The sequence below is a fragment of the Saccostrea echinata genome, unplaced genomic scaffold (assembly GCF_033153115.1).
Source record: "Saccostrea echinata isolate AGI-Se365-2 ecotype Australia unplaced genomic scaffold, CSIRO_AGI_Sech_v1 ptg000001l, whole genome shotgun sequence".
NCBI classification, from domain to species: domain Eukaryota; kingdom Metazoa; phylum Mollusca; class Bivalvia; order Ostreida; family Ostreidae; genus Saccostrea; species Saccostrea echinata.
Genome location: NW_026889750.1, coordinates 48401661 through 48418618, shown reverse-complemented (window position 1 = coordinate 48418618; position 16958 = coordinate 48401661).

Sequence of the window (16958 nt, the reverse complement as noted above, 5' to 3'; positions counted from 1 at the left end):
AGGTACACTAGTATTATAAGTAATAACTAATCCATACAAGTCCTTGGTCAGGTATATAATACACAAGTAAAATGTACTTGTGAAGTGTTTCATGATTAAGAGTGATAATATTCAATAATATTTTTAGTTCAGCTGGACAAACATTCAGCAACAGGTAAAATTATCATTGCATCGTACAGACCAAAGACATAAACGACCATTATCATCCAAAAAATAAAGTTCTTCCAAAATCATCAGACAGATCATATACATTTATTTATTATATTATAAAAATGAAAATCGGAAAAGTAACGAAAAAAATTATGACGCGCGTATGATGTATATTAAGTTACTGTTAATGCAAAATTCAAAGTCAATTGGTCGCAAACTAACGTGGCCTGAATGATCTATAGTCTATCCAAAGAAATCCAATAGAATTCAGAAAACCATATACCTTTTAACTTGCTTCGAAAAATTTAGGTGTTTAGGGTGGATTCTGATTACCATATAAATTATTTTGTTGAAAACATTCTGATTGTACACACAAGTACTCCGCAGTTGATATTTAAGAAAAATGCTCGAGTTTCTGATTGAAAATATCTATGTATTAGCTGGAGATCAATCTTCCAACAGTAGTCGAAATTCTGACCATGGGTACTAATTGCGCCCCATTGTAAACAGACCTATTTTTGAATTCATAGGAAGGTGAATTTATTCAAAATCTTCTATACAAAAAGAAATCTCTAGCTGTGGTCTTCAATTCGACATTTAGATATGTCGACAAGGTTTTATGAATTAAGAATGTTCATTTTCATTTCTACAATGATTCTATATAACCCAGTGAACTCGAAATAAGACACCACAGAGTCGGGCACATCTGTTTCAGAAGGCAATTTAACAACAAACGTAATAACTTTTACTTTTCTATCATCAACATCTCTTACCGTAGCAATATACCATTAGCACCTGCATATGGTGTTTTTGTTCCCTGTTGATTAGAAACACGAGAGCATGTTCAAAGTTCGATCAATTTCTAAAAAGAGGCATGCTATTGACAAATAAGTTGATGAAACAAGGATATGATTGATTGATTATATGTTGTTTAACGTCCCTCTTGAGAATTTTTCACTCATATGGAGACGCCACCACTTGCCGGTGGAGAGCTGCAAATTTTGTCCTATACTCGGCACTTTCGGCCATTGAGCAGTGAGGGATCTTTTTCGTGCCAGCACCTACTGCGACACGGGACTTCGGTTTATACGGTCTCATCCGAAGGACCGGTCTCCACGTCCCACAGTTGGATTCGAACCCGCGACGTAAGGATCAACTCCTTACTTCGCGACTCTAGAGCAGACGCTCTAACCACTGCGCCACGCGGGCGACAACAAGGATATGAAGAATCTTGTTGAAAAGTATATGAAGAATCTTGTTGAAAAATCAACATTTCGCAAATTCTATGGTCGATACAATGACCTTGTTTGCAAGTGCAATATATCGGTAAGTCGAAGGTTGACTGACTTCTATCATACGAATTGTTAGGCCATTATTTTCACACTGAATTGTCTACAAATGTTTCCATTTACGCGGTCATGACAAAGAGTAAACGACGGGTGTGACAAGCTGGTCAACGGGGAATGTTCACTCCTCCATGGCACCTAATCCCACATCTGTTTTCAGAGGTCCGTGTTTGCTCTGCTCACAGTTTGTATTGTTTGATTGGACTTTGAGATTGATTACTGTTCCTTACCCTCACATCCCCCCCCCCCCCTTATTTTTTAAACTCCGAAACGCGTAGGAGATAAGCTGCATAAATACGATAATAATCAAAGAGTCCTTACTAAAATGTCAAACTTTTGTTATATAAGTCGAAATTCATTCCAGACCCAAAGTGTTCATAGTTGGAGAAACTCATGACAGTCAGGTGATCGTGAAGGCCCATGAAGCTCTTGTTTTAAAACAATTTATAGGGCAAATGAAACCGAACTAATGATCTACTTTAGTTTAATTGGCATAATTTTTGACGGACACAGAAATCTTGATGTCATATGAGTATGATTGTAAAAATACCCACGTTTTCATTGTATTTAGTACTGAATTACTACTGAAAGTGTTTTAATTAATGATAAAGGGGAAGGACACGAACAGTGATCAATATATATAATCTAGTTAAGTATACGAATCGTGAAAATGGCACAAACATAGACCCATAGGTGGGATCAGGTGTCTAACGGGAGAGAACATCCTCCGTCGACATTGGGTAACCGTTAGTCAAAATTTGTTTAAAAACAATGGCCTAGCAATTGGCTGGAAACTTGCCAGTCAAAATACATTCTAGCCAGCACTATAGGTTGAATTTGCAAAGAAGGTTATTATGACGATAAAATTTCAAAATGCTAACTTTTACCGAGGCACTCGGCTCTTTCATACCAGATCAGTTGGGAGAGAGAAACACTATATGTCAGTAATAGTGGGATATTGCTATATATACAAATAGGGAAAGTTGACCAATTTATAGCTATAGTCAGAAAAACATCCATGAATGAAACAGATGTGGCAGATTCTGTGGTATCTTTTATTTCGAGTTCACTGGGATATATCGAATTTACATATGAATAGATATAGGCATTGTTAGTAGGTAGAACGTCGTCGATATATCGAAATGATTAAAAGCCATGACAAGAATTTTCTTTCTGATGTAGAAGCTTTGAATAAAGTCTGCTTCTTGGGAATATAAAAATAGGTCCGCTAATAAAGAAAAAAAAAACCCACTGGAAGTCCAGTAGACTGTTTCAAGCCCTGGTCTCCAAGGAATACACAGATAATAACAACGGGGAACTCCAACATCTTTTAAATGTCAACTCCAATATACTTGTTTGTAGAATCAGAATAATTTTTAACGAAGCTTTTTTTTTTATCTCGCTGATCACACGATATGAAAATTTCCTAGCTTTGTTTCTATGAAGGCCGCAGTTGTCTATATGATGCTAAAAAGCAGGGACATTAATTTATTGTGAGGAATGGTTGTATAAAGCATTGAAAAGTATGCATTTTGATACTCGTTATTTAAAAAAAATGTGATTTACATCACCTTCTGAATATATTATAGCACTGCAGGTTTTTAGATTCACAACAATTAATACATTGGAGTAAAGATAAGGAAATGTTTGAACATTTACTGGACCCTGCAATCAATTTTTGTAAAAATTTTGATGAAGTTTTGGTATAATAGAAGTACGGTAAGGCAAAGTCACTTCTGTTGATGTAGATGAATCAGCAATATCTAAGAAGCTTATGGAACCATTGATTATCTAAAATACTAGTTACCAAGGAATATATTTAAAACACGCCTTCTTCCAATCAAATACAATATGATACGGTACAATAATTGTAATTTCTTCAGTTTAGATGGGCTCAATCCAAAGGAACGTATGTTGTGGAATTTTCTCATGAAAGCATAACCGAGATAAAAGACGTTCATATCTCGCAGAAATTGCTTTGACAAGGTGGGGTATTCGACAAATTCTCTGAAACTTGGGAGTGGATTTTTATAACAGAACACAGTGCAGAAATTCTCACCCCATGTAGGTTTTTGGTCGATTTTTTTTAAAAGCGTGTTCTCAGCAGTAAATTTTCTTTATCAACCCAAAGTTTACTATTTTTGATATTGACTCATATAGGTTATATTTAGATCAGTTAATTAATTTGAGTTGTTGTCATGTTCCTTGAAATATAAAGATAACGAGCAGTAATCAAGCTCAAAAATCCAAATACAATACAAATTGTAAGCAGAGCAAACACAGACCTCTGACAACATTAGAGATGGGATCGTGTACCATATATATCTATTATGAAAAATAAAAATTGAATACTATCTGATGAAGTTACATTTTAAAGCTCATAGCAAAGAACTAAAGAGTACATGCATGATAATTTTTAAAAAAAAATATTACAATATCCCTTTTCAGAGCATTGTAAATTAACCCAGTATAAAACATTTTCACGTTTTTTTAAGATCTCCCGATCGTTCCTTAAATGATAATGTTTTTCACTTTACTAATAAGTAATTAACAAGAATGAGAAGAAAATAAGTCCAAATGTTCTAAATCATTATAACAAATTATAGAATAACGTATATGTATAAGTTTGGTAAAAAATAAATTTGAACTTATGATATTATAATGATTGAACTTACAATATTATGATAATTGAACCTCACATGTAATAAACAGTCTTAGCATATTTTAATAATTGCCTCGCTGCTTTTTTTAGTAACACCACTGAAAGAGCCGTGCAATGGACAAGAATACATTTGGCATTGAATCCAAAGCTTTTTAGTTTATTTTCCATTTTATGAAAAACATTTTAGAGTCACCAAAATTTTTTTGTAACAGTGGACAATCTCGAAATTCAATAAACAATACGAATTGTCAACAGGGGAAAACCTGTAACATCAACTTATTTTTCAGTAGCATGAAATGACTGGTCGACAGGGGAAGCTTACTTCTCCTTGGAACCCGAACCCCCTTTTCTTATGTTTTTTTTTAGAAGTCCGTGTTTGCTATTCTTCCAATTTGCATACTATCAATGGACCTGTAAGCTTGATTACTGCTCGTTATCTTTATATTTCATCAAAAATGTGCTCACCCCGTTTGTCATATAATTAAGTTGCTAGTTTTCCTTGAATGTTTAAATTAAAAAAAACCTGTCCAAGAATTAACGAGATGTTGCAGAAGAGATAAAGACCACGGCAATGAAAGGTTTTGTATTATTTTTCATTTAAGTTACAATCTTAAGCTAATAAATTTTGTCATAGAAAGTGTAAAAGAAAGGAATTTACTTTCTTCTGTTTTTTTTTTCGTTTTATACCAACTTTAATTCAATTTCTTTTTTTAATGTAATTTTTAAGGGATGAATTTTCTACTTTCACGAAATTTTTTCTACATAAAATAACATATAAAGAAAGATAACACATACAAAATGTCGCATGAAAAGCTTCCGCTTTTAATGAAACCTCACCATAGATAAAAGCTATAAAAGCTACGATTAAAACTGCCTGTATCTCTGTCCAAGTTTTCTAGTCATCAATCCTTATCTACATCCTGCAAAGGAACTCTTTTACTCTACAGTTATTATATGTATATAAATATTTGCAACTTACTAAACTCAATTAAATTTTCACCATAAGAAAACCAAAGAGCAGCCAAGGTTGATAATGGTGTTTGAAGGATGAAAATTTTCAATGTTTCTCTAAAACCACATCTGATTAAGGAATCACTGAGAGCAAAGGCCCCTGTGCTTAAATTATTTTACATTCAATGAAGAATATCGGGAAATCAACACACTCAACTTTCAAAGAGGTATCACGGAGTAAACAGTTAGAAATGTAAATATTATTTGTTATACTAAATGTTTATATAGTACAAATGCATATAATGGGGAACCATATGCGCATAGATTTCGCGCATTATTTGGAATCAATTTCTATCCGACTGGAAGGCGTGGTTATATAATTCAGTATTTGTATCAATGAGATCCATCTAATCTGGCACGACAAAGAACCCTCAATGGCCCTGGATGCCGAGTAAAGGTCTAAATTTGAAGTCCTTCACCGGTATATGTTGATGTCTCTATGTGAAAAAATTCTCGAATGGGACGTAAAACAACATACAATCAATCAATCAATCAAAAGAAGGGACAGTTAAAACAATTAGAATGGTGAGTTACAGCCTTACAGGTAAACTTTGGAATGTGCCCAAGAGGGAAACAAAAACAAATACATTAAATACTCTTTAATTTATTTGTAAATAACAAAGAAGTTAATGAGAACACAATGTCTGCACAGCATCCGCGTGATTTTACACTTTTAAATCCACGAATGATGCACATTACTTCAATGGCACCTGTTCCCACCTCTGACGTTTTAGAGGTCCGTGTTTGCTCTGCTCCCGGTTTGTATTGTTTAAGTGGACTTTAGCTTGAATGCTGTTCGTTGTCTCCATATTTCATTCAATACTCAAAACTCAATTTTTACTTAATTAAATTCAAAGCTTGATCATTTAAATGACTCAATTTCAAATTTGATGTAAACTTCGGAAATTTCCCTCGAGAAGAATCCATTATGAGATCGAAGTACGGCTAATTTTAAATCAACCACTCAGAACACAGTGTGCAACATGAACACTACACTGCTGCAGTAAATATTTCTGTAGAAAATAATTTGATTTGAAATACCGCTACGACCCTCGATTAATTCTTTCTCTCACAAATGGACAGTTTTCGACCTTTCTCCTTTACTTAAATGTCTTTTGATTAAAGGGGCATTGGTAGTAAGAATCGAACCCGGACCTTTAATGATAATCTTGTAAAGTGGGCATAAAACATGTACCTCGGGAAAATCCCGAGATGGAATCAGGTGCCTAGAAGGAGTAAGCATCCTCTGTTCATCGGTCACACCCGCCGTGAACCCACTGTTCATCGGTTACACCCGCCGTGAACCCTATGCCTAGATCATATAAATGGAACATTCTGTAGTCAAATTTAATTAAAAAATAAAGGCCTAACAATTGGTAAACACGTCAGTCAACATACGACCAATTGTAGGTTATATTTGCTAACAGGGTCATTAAAGCGACCATAGAATTTACGAAATGCTGACTTTAAACAAGGTTGTTGAAATCTCTGTAACATCAACTTATATGTCAGTAGGCTACTTCGAGTTAAAAATTAATTGTTCTCGGAGTATGCTCTTGGAGTATGCTCTTGAGCATCGTATGAGTTTAGAGATGTTAACACCATAGAGGGATATAACTACATAAATACGGAAAGTTGACTTTTGGAAAGTTGAAAGCATCTAGTATGACGGACAATTTAGTTGTAAGTATGTCTTTATCGTCTATATTCAGTAAAACATCCAAATATGAAACAGATGTGGTGGACTCTATGGAGTCTTTTATTTCAAGTCACATGGAATATATCGAGTTGACATATAAATGGAAGTAACTATTGTTGATTAACAATACGTCGTCGATTTATCTAAATGTTGAGTTGAAGACCACAGCAAGTGTTTTTTCTTCTCATGTAGAAGTTTTGAATAAATTCTACTTCATAGGAATATAGGAACAGGTCGGCTAATGAAGGAGCACAATTAGCTCCCATCGAAATTCCAACAGTTTGATGGAAAACTTGGTCTTGTTGTCAATGAGGACCTCCAGCATCCTTTTAAAATCAACTTCAGAGTACTTATGTGTAGAACAAGAGTGATTTTTAACAAAGTGATTTTGTTGATGTCATATCACAAGATACGAAAATTTTCGACTTTCATTTTTATTGAAGAAGCAGTTGTCTCTAATATCAAAAAGCCTAGTTTTTAATTTATCGTGAGGAATTGTTGTATAAAGTGTAGAAAAATCGCTTGTATTGATGTTACTGACTTGTATCTTGTTTTTATTAAGTTTAGAAATCCAGTATAAGTAGGGTAGATCGAATTCACCTTGGTTGACTGGAATGTTAAAAGTATTAAACACTGAAATGTGATTTTGCAGAATTTCATCTTTAGACAGTAAACTGCGAGTATAAATTGGATTTTCAGACGTGGAATTAAAACCATAATCTTCTAAAATACAGTTATAATAATGATCCTTACAAACAAAGATGATATTGCTACAAGCCTTGTCTGCTGGAACCATAACATATTGTTCATGTAGTCTTTTTAATTCTTTTATCACCCCAGTTTTAGTGAAAACGGGAGAATAAATTGTTTACATAATGCCTTTTAAATTTCTTTTACAATTTTTAAATATATTTCTAAAACACTTAATCCATTCTGACAAAGTGTTCATATCTTCCTTTTTGTATTCAGCCCATCGTAAATAATGGCATAATCTTCAGAATTTTAAAATGATAGAAATAAAGTTTTGTCGCCAATTGAAAGATCGGGGCTCCCTGTATTAAGAAAGATGTATTAAGAAGCTTTTAGGTCTTCATTTTTAACGATATTGACATCATCAGCAAAAACACTGAAGAGGAATTTATTTTAAATGTTCAATGTCTAGGCACTGCAATTTTTTTTTTTATAATTGAAAAGTTTGGAAGCAACAGTTTGAGAATATCTTTAGGAAATGCAGTTCAGCTTGAAATATGACGGAATGCAAGCCTAAACTGTTTTATGATTAAGAACTAATGATGAATAAATTAATCTAAGTTTAAGGACCGACGGGTTGAGTCAGAATTATCGTGGTGGCTTAAAGAACCTGTGCTGGGCAAATGGCAATCTAATTAAAATTAGATGTTAGATCCGCTCGCATACTCGCTACACTAAGTTAGTGTAGCGAGTATGCGAGCGGGTCTAACATCTAATTTTAATTAGATTGGGCAAATGGTGGTGTCTAAATATGACTGAAAGTTCTCAAAAGGGACGTAAAACAAGCAAACAAATTACAGGGTTCTAAATACAGGGAACCCCCATCTTTTGATCGGCGCCAGAACACCATTTCTATTATGAATTTTTATTATGATTTCTGTCGACGATTATGTAGACGTTGTGCAAAATATGAAGGGAAGACCTGAATCTTTTTGTAAGAATAGATTTAGTGTTTTAGAAATATATTAAAGAAATCTGAAAGGCAATATGCAACCATCTATCCTTCCGTTTATTACGAAATGGGAGGTGATAAAACAATTAGAAAGACTACAGACCCTGAAACGTGCTACTACCCGAAAAAAGCGTGTGGCTTTCGTGCGCTTTTCGTTTCGTGCAAACCGTGTAGCGTTTCGTGTAAACCGTGTAGCTTTTCGCGCAAACCGTGTAGCGTTTCGCGCAAACCGTGTAGCGAGCGTGTACCGTTCGTGCAGCGTGCGTGTGGGGTAGTAGCACGTTTCGTGTAAGCTCCAAAGCGTGTCGTGCAAACCGTGTAGCGTGCGTGCGAGAAGCGTGTGAGAAACGTGCGACTTTCGTGTAAGAACCGTGTGAGAAACGTGCGACTTTCGTGCAAGAATCGTGTGAGAAACGTGTAGGATTCATTCGGAAGTCATTTTATTTAAATATGGCTATGGATGGATTAACATGTAATTTTGTGTTGTTTGTTACTAATATTATTCGGATATATCATACCAGTGGTATTTTAAGTGATAAAAAAATACGGAAACAACAAAATAAAATTTCTCGGTAATGTATTACATATTTGTTTGATTTTCTTTCTTTCTTTTGTTTAAATCAACATGGGCAGAAAATGTATTCAATGTAATTAATTATATGCGTATCAATTTTTAGGGAATTTGATTCAATACATTTTTTTTTTTAAAAGGAACAATACTGAACAGTTTTTAAAAAGAAACTTCTTCAGGGATCCGGTCATGTCCTTTTCATTCATTTATTTGAATCTCTTCACCATTTTACAACTTTGGTCTATAGAGATTAGAAGAACATATGGGTGATTAATACACAATAATAGATAGATACGGCAGGCATGAAAAATAAAACACAACATTTAGTGCGTTGTTATAAATGTGAAGTATGGGAATTCTAGGCCCGGGAGGACAATTATTTTTTTCTCTATAAACGAACATAATTTTCTTATATTACAAGATTGTGATACAAATAATTTTGAAATGATGAGTCATTTTATAGTCTTTTTATGCATAAAATTGGTTGATTAATAATTGTCTTACAAATAAATCTTAATTTACATGCATCGGCAAATACAGTGTTATATTATTTCCGGGGGGGGGGGGGGGTTAAAATGAAAACATAAACTTTGAATTTTTGTTGTTAACAAATTTTAATAGAAAATTTTCTTTTTACTTTTTTACTAGTTACATCATATGTAATCAGCAGCACGTCGTCTGGAAGTTTGAGGGTTTCTATTTTGTTCTTAAGGCCTGGTGTGCGCCCCATGCACCCCTTCAAAATATATTGGAATCTTCTTTACACATCCAACACTCTTCTTACGACTGTGATCAAGGTCATTTACAACAGGGATCACGGGGTCCGCGTGCCGTGAACTGAACACTTGTTCTGCTACATGTATAATCTCTTGTCAATTATGGCTAAGATGACACCCGACAATAATGAATGATTTTTAATTCGTGAAACTAAATGGTTTTATTCGTATTTAATGGGTACAATAAATACACGTGCCCGTGGATTTTATTTCTTAAATTTATCCGATTGTCTGTAAACAATGAAATAATTTGCCAGTGTATTCGTGAATTAAAAATATAAAGAAATAAATCCTGAATAATTATATATTAGTTGTTTTATAAATCACGCAGTTCTAGAGCATAATTTTTAGTTTTTTGGACATTGGTCATGTATACATGTATATTGAATGTATTGTTCAGAGCCGCGACTATTGATTACATTTTTTTGTCTAGACGGGGTTTGAAATCAAGGATTTTACAAGGTGTCGGGTATATTGTTTTTATTTGATAAACACAATGCCTTAAAAGAGGACTAAAGAATTATAAAAACTATCCCCCGGCTTCTCTACCATACTAAATTTTAATGATAAATCAAAGTTTAATTCTATAGTGAAACGATATATTTACCATTCTGAATAAAGTGCATTTAATGAGTTACATCTATCTGGTCCCGCTGGAGATATGGATATCCTTTTTTTCTTAGAACGGGCAATTGTTTCTATAATAATTTTTATTCTAAAATATACTTTTGAAAAAAGTGCCCGTTATATTTAGCCATGTACAGAAGTAAGATCTCGGTAATCTAACACCCCACCCCCCTTTCCTGCACAATGTTCTTGTTTGATGCAGTGTACATATTACCTTTGCAAATTATAAACAGAACCTAATTTAATCAAATGAGAGTATTTATTTACTAAGTTAAAAAAAATCAATCAATCAATAATTATAAAAAAGAAAAAAATCAATCCGTTTACAGAAATCATACGCAATTTAATCAATTATTTTTTTTCACGGGTTTATTTGTCAGTAATAAAACGACTGTTTAATATCAAACTATAATTGTAAACACATTAAATGCTGTAAAAGATTATGAATTACGAACATATTTTTTTTTCAGTGCGTAATTTAGAGTCTAGTGAAAAAGGTTTGTACATGGACGATGATAGGCATTTTACCGGGCGGATGACATACTCAATGACAACTATTAATTAATTACAACTTAACATTGAGTATTTTATCTGTTAATACAGTACTTGTTTAGCGAGTTCTAATCTTAACTTAATCTAAATGATTGCAATTCTTAACTAATCTTTGATTAATTCGTAATAATTAAAATAAAATCCGAGAGATTCCGAATAGAAAATCCAGATCGAGGCCAAAGCGTGCGAGAATCGTGTACAAAGCGTGTGAGAAACGTGTACAAAGCGTTTCGTGCAGGCTTTAGTGTAAACCGTGTAGCGTTTCGTGCAATTCGTGTAGCGTTTCGTGTAAATCGTGCAGCGTTTCGCGCAAACCGTGTAGCGAGCGTGTACCGTTCGTGCAGCGTGCGTTTGGGGTAGTAGCACGTTTCAGGGTCTGTACATGCATGGTTCCAACAGACACTTGTTGCAATATCGTCTTTGTAAGGTTCATTATAACTGTATTTAAAAAGCACTTGGTTTTGATTCTGAACTTTATTCACGTCATCAGTTACAACGTATCCAGCAGGACTATAGTTGAAGCATGCTCTACGCATGAACAATTTCTAAAACGAGGCAAGCTATTGCCAAATAAGTTGATGAAACAAATATATCAATAGTCTCGTTTGAAGACATCATTTCACACGTTTTATGGTCGATAAAATGACCTTGTCAGCAAATACAGCATATCATTAAGTCAAATGCTGATTGATGTTTTCATACAAATTGTTAGGCCATTATTTACAAACTGAGTTGTCTACGAATTTTTCCGATTTTTCCCGATCATGACAAGGAGCACACGGCGGATGTGAACAGTCTGTAGTGGATGCCCACTCCTCTATGGCACCTGATTCAACCTCTAATTTTTTGGAGGTTCCTGTGGTCTGCTCTCGATTTGAATTGTTTGAATGGACTTTGAGCTTGAATACTATTCGTTATCTCCATGTCACTATAGTGGAAAGGTGAAGAAGAACATGAACACGTAGAAGGATTATGTTTTAGATGTTCGATTTCTAGGCTCTATAGAATTTGCTTAGTAATTAAAAAGTTTAGAAGCAGTAGTCGATAAATATTCGTAAGAAATACACGGTGTGAACATCGATTTGAAATATGGTGGAATGCAAAACTGGACCTTTTTTTTTTATTAGAATATAACTAACATTTACTGAGTCAATTCCTTGAAGTTTAAGGAACAAACGGCTTGAGCAATATTCTCTTCAATAAAACGTGACAGTTTAAAACGCCTGTGATTTGCAATATCCTTTATTACAGATCCGAACCTGAATTTTGTGTAGATGAATCAAATAAGGAGTTTCCTGATCCTTTTAAAATAAACAATTTAAAACGTTTAACGGGACAGAGCTAGGATGGTAAGGATGTAATGAATATCAAACTGTTTATTTACATAAGGTAGTGGGAATCAAAAGGGACATGGTGAAATTTTTTTTAAAGAACGATGACGATGACTACGCTAACGTCTCTGTGTATTATTAAAAAGTCCCATTATATTAACATTTATATACTGTGAGCTTGAAAGATTCTCAACACTATCGACATTGTTTTGCTACTATATGGAAAGGCCGCACTTAGTTTCCTAATCCAGTATTATTCTTTTTCTATACTAATTAAGAAATATTGAAAAAAAGTATAATCTTTCATTCTATGCTCACATTTACAAAATTTGGTTTATGAAGCCTTATATCAATTTGTAATACACAGGCGTAAATGTAAAAGGTAAAGATACATGTAACGAACAGTGATCGATCTCAAAAATCCATAAAAATACAAATATGTGAAGAGGGCATAACACACAGACCCCTGGAAATACCAGAGGTGGGATCAGGTGCCTAGGAGGAGTGAGCATCCCTTGTTGACCGATCACACCCGCTGTTAGCCATATGTATTGATCAGGTAGACGGAACTATCCGTAGTCAATTCAGTTAAAAAACAAAAGCCAAACAATTGGTATGACACAAGTCAGCCAAAATACGACCCAGTGATAGGATATATTTGCTAACAAGGTCATTATAACAACCATAAAATTTACGAAATGCTGAATTTAAACGAGACTGTTGAAATCCCTTTAACATCAACTTATCAGTGAGTAGCCTGCCTCGATTTAAAAATTGATCGTACTTAGAGCAAGCTCTTGAGTAGCGAATTAGTTTGGAGACATAAATACCATATGTAGGTGATAGCGAAATATTACTACATAAATAAGGAAAGTTGACAAGGGAAAAGCTCAAATAATTTAGTTGTTAATTGGCCTTTATCCTCTATAGTCAGTAAAACAAGATGTGTCAGACTCCGTGGAGTCTTTCATTTCAAGCTTAAGTTCACTGGGATATATCGAGTCGACATACGAATGAAAATAAATATTGTAAATTGATAGAACATCGTCGATATATCTGATAGTCGAATTGAAGGCCACACTAATGTTTATCTCTTCTCGTGTAGAAGTTTTTAAATAAATTCTACTTTATTAGAATATAAAACAAGTCAGGTAATAAAGGAGCACAATTAGTGCCCACAGTTTGTTGGATAACTTGGTCTCCGAAGACCACGTCAATGTTGTCAATGAGGAACTCCAGCATCCTTTTATATCACCCTCAGAGTACTTGTGTGTACAATCAGAGTGGATTTTAATGAAGTAATTTAGATGATGACCAATCAGATGTTAAAATGTCTGCTTTTATTTAAGAAACAGTTGTCTAGTATATCAAAAAGTCTATTTTTTTTAATTTATCGTGAGGCATTATTGTATAAAGTGTAGAAAAGTCGTAAGTTTTGATGTTATAGACTTTTGAAAAATTTGGTGATTTTAAAGTTTCTAGTTTTTAAGGATCCACATCTGATTTTCACCACTTCTAGAATAAGCTGTAGCACAGTATGTCTGAAGTTTCTCCTTTACAGCAGTTAATTTTTTGTAAGGAGTAAAGATAAGGACTTGGTAGAGCATTTGCTGGACCCAGCAATGTATCTTTGTAAAGATTTTTATGAAGTTTAGGAATCCAGTACAGGTAGGGTAGATGGAACTCACCTCGGCTGGCTGGTATATTAAAAGTATTAAACACTGAAATATGATTTTGTAGAATTTCTTCTTTGGAAAGTGAACTGTGAGTAGATGTAGGATTTCCAAACGTAGAATTAAAACCAAGTTCTTCCAAATACAGTTATAATAATGAGCTTTACAAACAAAGACGATATTGTTACCAGCCTTGTCTGCTCGAACTATAACATATTTTTAGTGTCGTCAATCTAACTCTTTCATCACTTCCGGATTAGTAAAAACGGAAGGGTGGATGGTTTGCAGTTTGCCTTTTAATTTCTAATACGAATCGTAGATATATTTCTTCAACGCTTAATTCATTCTGACAAAGTGTTCAGGTCTTCCTTTTCATATTTAGTTCAACGTTTGGCATAATCTTCGACAGAATTCATAATGGAATTAAAGATATGTTGCTAATTGAAAGATCGGGGTTCCTTGTATTTAGGATCTTTTAAAATGATTGCATTATGGTCTTCATTTTCAACTATATTAACATCACCAGTAATGAGGTTTTGTTTATAATTAAAAATTTTGGACGCAACAGTTTGAGAATATCTTTAGGAAATGCAGGGTATATGGTGGAATGCATTTTTTTATGATTAAGAATTTTTCAAAGAGATGTAGGTGCTATTGCATCGATTAGGCTTCGAGTATGGTTTTTTCACATGATACACATTCTACATAGGATGATTTTGTTGACATTCAAAATACAAACCATATTTTCTGTCTTTGAGAGCATTTTGCATCTATCTATCTATCTATCTATCTATCTATCTATCTATCTATCTATCTATCTATCTTGATATTTTTTCTTTCATCTACACCACACGTCAACTTAGTAGACCGTTTTGTAATTGAAAGGAGAATGGGTTTGACGAAAACATCGTCACGTGAAAAGTGCCTTCCATAAATAGCTGTGTACCACACCTGTTAAAGGTAACACTACCAAAAAATAAAAGATAACAAAGGAATATTTCTAAAAAAATTTTAAATCGTTCCTAGTAATGAAAGCTAAAATTAAACATTTAAACTTCCTGATACAGAAATGGAGATTAATATGGAGGTAGGATTTAATTTATCTATTTGGATCTTTTGAACGCTTAAGTTTACCAATGAATAATTAGACAATCATGTTCATGTACATAAAACTTTTGTGTAAAGTATAATTGAAGATATGCATATACAAGTATCAATAAATATTCATCTGAGGGTCGCCATTTTTCTCTTATCTGTTGATCACCAATTAGTTTATTAATTCTATAAGGTGACAGCTAGAAAAAAGTATTCCTTTTAAAGAAATAATCGGCATAGTATATCAATAGTCAGCATCATGAAACGTAAGAATAAGTTTGTAAACATTTAAACAATTGTAAAAATCACTATTTATATTAACTTGTCTTAAGTAAATATTTCTCTTGAGTATGTTTTTCACATTATTTTTCAACTGAGTATGATGTGTAAAGAATTAAAAAAATAGCCTTTAAACTCTGTAGATAGATTACTTATGACTATCAAACCTTTTATTGAGAAATTAATGTTGGAGGAAATATATTCTTTAATTAGTAGTCATGGTTTATTGCTATTCTGCTTAGTTCTACATCTATGGTCAATTTTGACAAAGAATTTTTGGTATTTTGTTCAGTAATAACCCTAGAAACAATGACTTTAGGTCTAAGAATAATGTTTCCCGCTAACGCCAAACGAATTATGAGCTGTGTGCAAAATCAATCAATACATTGTATAGTTAGAGATCGTGTCATCTTAGATGTAGGCGCGCATTCGTTAATCAATGTCAGGGTACCAGTCTGGCGTGTGTTTTGGTTTAATTGATGTATCAATCTGGTTTTAAAAGGCATACTATAAAATCTGGCCTGGCCCCTTTTGCCTGGCCTGGCCTCTAAGTTAGCCTGACCTCTATTTTGGCCTCTAAATTGGCTCCAAACCAAATTTTGGCCTGGCCTCAAAAGTTGGCCTGGCCTCAAATTTGGCCTCTGTAAAATTTTTGGCCTCTATTTTGGCCTCACCCAAAAATGATTTCTTTTTCAGAATTTGATTGATTTTATTGATTTTTTTAAAATCGGTTTCAGTTTTTCTAAGATAAAGCAGATAAATGATATATATAATTTATATATAAATATATATATTTATAAAAAATCAATCAAATTCGGAGAAAAAGAAATCATTTTTGGGTGAGGCCAAAATAGAGGCCAAAATTTTTACAGAGACCAAATTTGAGGCCAGACCAACTTTTGAGGCCAGGCCAAAATTTGGTTTGGAGCCAAATTAGAGGCCAAAATAGAGGCCAGGCCAACTAAGAGGCCAGGCCAGGCCAAAGGGACCAGGCCAGGTTTTATAGTATGCCGTTTTAAAAATCGTCATTTCAATGTAATTCGAATTACATCAAAACTGAAATCGGTGAGACTTGAAGCTTCTATATAAATGTATATAATATATGGAAGTCCATCATGCTATAGACGGAATATGATAAGTCGTGCTTTCTGAAATCGTGTAACATGAATACTTTTGTTGCTTTCCGAAACACCAATGAACGAATTAACTTTACTCTTTGAAAGTGTACTTCCGGATGTAATTCTTACGTATATAATAAAAAAAACGTCAGTTTATTTACCATGCAACTGTTTAAATGTACGTATCTCAAGAATAATGGAACAAAATAACGCTCTTTATTAACATGTTAGGAAGCTGTCAGTGCATAGTAAACAAAGTAGTGTAGGGCGTCATGTGTGGCAAATATATAGTTACATTTGCCGGATGCCTCTTATAGAATCAAAAGAGATCGGCAGAAGCCGATCACAAAAATATCCTATATTAAC